The sequence below is a fragment of the Microtus pennsylvanicus genome, chromosome 12 (assembly GCF_037038515.1).
Source record: "Microtus pennsylvanicus isolate mMicPen1 chromosome 12, mMicPen1.hap1, whole genome shotgun sequence".
In the NCBI taxonomy this organism is placed as follows: Eukaryota; Metazoa; Chordata; class Mammalia; order Rodentia; family Cricetidae; genus Microtus; species Microtus pennsylvanicus.
The window spans coordinates 98,583,253-98,586,135 of record NC_134590.1 but is presented as its reverse complement, the minus strand read 5'-3'; the positions used below and the strand labels follow the sequence as shown (position 1 = coordinate 98,586,135).

The window sequence follows — 2,883 nt, the reverse complement described above, 5'->3', positions numbered from 1 at the left end:
GGTCCACAGGGGGTTGTACAAAAAAACCACTGAAGTCTAGTAAACCAGAAGCAAACTTTATTCCAGGAAAAAATAAAAATGAAAAAAATAAGTAAATAAATCTCCTTGAGAGCACAGCCAGAGATGGACTTGTAAGACTGTGGCAAAACCTGGTATCTGAACTCCTCCTTATAGTAAGAAGCAACAAGAATTAGGCAATAACAAAGGAATTTTTAAAATTTTGAGATGAAACTTAGATAATTGCTTTTCTTTACAATGTCCATTAACAGGGTTTCTTGAGTTAAACTAGTGTTTGTATTCAGTCCACTGTCTCTCTCTGGTACTTGTGGATAGTGTTTACCAAAGCTCTGCATTCCCGATACTGCCACTTTCACATAGCAGGGAAGGCTATGGGACAATGTAAAACCCATATGTCAAAAGCCACGTACATCCCATCATTTAAAAGTTAACTCAGCTCACCTCAATTATGCTGGTCATGAGTGGCCAGGGGATTATCTTAGGGCTAACTCAATTTGTAGATGGATGATTTCTCCTGCAAATGGAGAATATAACTGCCAAAACAGAATAGTACCTAACATCTACCTCGACTGTTTATATACATTTTCCATGGTCTTAAGCTTGACAACCACAGCATCAATCTTGGACATGATGCTGCCTATGGAGTGCTCCACACAGTCAACACGTCTTTCCAGTGACTGGAACTCTTTATAGAAAACCCTGTTGGAGATACTGTCCCTCCTCTGGGAGCTATGCCCACTGTCGTCATTATCATCCTTCTTAGAGTCATCCAGGGTTCTTGGGAAACTTCTGATGCTCGTGGGACATGGTAATGATCTATGTTCCAAGCCCAGAACCTCCCTTACTTCTGCACTGAATGGTGTTTGAGTGCAATGTGGCATGAGGTTCTGGTCACTGGTTATCTGGTTCACCAGGAAATTCTTACTGTTGATATATTTGTGTCCTTTCCTTTTGCTTTTATGTTCCTCCTTGATCCTGTGCTGCAGCCTCTGGATGTAATGCTGGACAGCCATGTAGATGAACCGGTACTGTGCCTCTTTCTGGACCATTCCTGGCCTCTGGGACCGCACCATCTGAATGGTTTTAGAAACATCGATGTCATGATCAACACCTTTCTCTCTAATGATGTCAATAAGGATATCAATCACAATGAATGTTCCCGTCCTGCCAATTCCAGTATTGCAGTGAACTACAACAGGGCCTGCATCCATGATGCTCTCCTGCTTGTGGTGGACCTCCTGCAGGAAGTCCAGCACACCTCCAGGGTCACTGGGCACACCATGGTCGGGCCATGTCTGAAAGTGGTAATGCCAGACAGTTCTCTCCGTATTTCCTTGTCCAACCTTGGAGAGCTTGAGTTCTCTTAAGGTGTAGTTAGGAGCAGCACTTTCTTTGATGTTCCTAACACGTATGACCCCATAGTCTTTGAGTGCATACTCATCAGGCCAGTACTTCACACATTTGCTCTTCCCTCTCTCCACCTCCTTTGTGGTCATGCTGATGACTCGAGAGTTCTCCTGGAACACCATCCTCCAGAAATCATTCACCGTGTTCTGCAGGCAGCCTTGAGTGGCAATGTAGCTCTTTTTGGGTTTTGAATTGTGGCACTTGGCTTCAAATTCAGGCATGATGATGTTTGCATTGATGTAATCAGAAATGGGCTCATTGGGATCGCCATCGTGCAGGACAACCCTAGTGTGATCGAATGGCAAGATGTTTTTGTATCTATTTTTGTTTTTATTTTCTTGTCTCCGACCTTCTTTTTGGCTATAGAGAAATTTGTATTCCTGTTTCTGTAGTGTCTCAAATTCTTCCCAAAAGCCCTGTTTGACCATTCCTGTGGTCTCAGCTACCTTGCTTAGCTCTCGAACCCTGCTTTCAATTTCAGCAGCATTAATACGAGTTGTGTTGAGAGGCTGCTTGAGCTGCAGGACTATGCCAAGTGTCGCCACAATGGGGTTCTTCTTGTAGTGCTCCACCAGGTCTCTCGAAGAGTCAAAATACTCTCCTCCACCAACATCATATTTCCGTTCCTGACATCGGATCATAACGTGGCTCACTTTGGACTTGCCATCATTGCTCTTCCATTTGTCATCACCTGTGACGACAGAGAGAACAAAGTCTCCAGGGTATCTCTGGCTCCCTCGAACAAGAAAGCTGCCATGCTTACCCTTCTCCATTAGCAGTTTCTCTGCTTCTTTACCAGACAAGGGACCATGGAACCACCTTTCAGAGGTTGGGTCTGCACAATTCAGTGGGTACTTGAGCTCAACAACATCTCCATTCTTTTCTTTTAGCTGCTCGTGATGTTCCATGTAGTACTGGAGTAGTTCTGCCAAGGTGGCAAACTTCTTCCCACCATAGAGGTCATAGTAGTCCCCAGTGTTCTGAACCTTGATGTGATAGACCGCTCCATTTCTTCTAACAGACACAGTAAAATCTCCAGGGTTACTCTCACTAGGCCTTGTCAAAAAGCTGCCATCAACTCCTCTGGTTAGAAGGAGATTCTCAGCCTCCACACCAGTGATGTTGGGGTGAAACCCTCTCTGAGATGCCATGTTCCCCTTGGCTCCTGCTCCACATAGACCTGCTGCTTGCTCAGGCTCCTTGGGACACTGTCACATGTGTGTTGAGGGGCTAAGCAAAGACCCACTGAGGAGTAAACACATGTGCAGGGCAGGTAGAACTGGCCCACTCTACATGCAAAAATCCCCCACCAGACCTGGATCCTGGATACTGGCTGTGCCCCACTAGGGTCACTCTGCTTCAGTCCTGGGCTTTGGCTCCTGCTCTGGTCTCACCACCGTGTCCACCTTAGGCAGACTGCCAGCGCGGAGGTGGGAGCTGGAACTATGGGTGAGGTTT

The 2,883-nt window shown here is 45.9% G+C and overlaps 1 pseudogene; it reads right to left on the bottom strand.

Annotated features, from left to right (window-relative positions):
• Positions 1-578: 578 nt before the first annotated feature.
• LOC142832424 (tyrosine-protein phosphatase non-receptor type 11 pseudogene) lies at positions 579-2,576 on the bottom strand (annotated as a pseudogene).
• Positions 2,577-2,883: the final 307 nt, after the last annotated feature.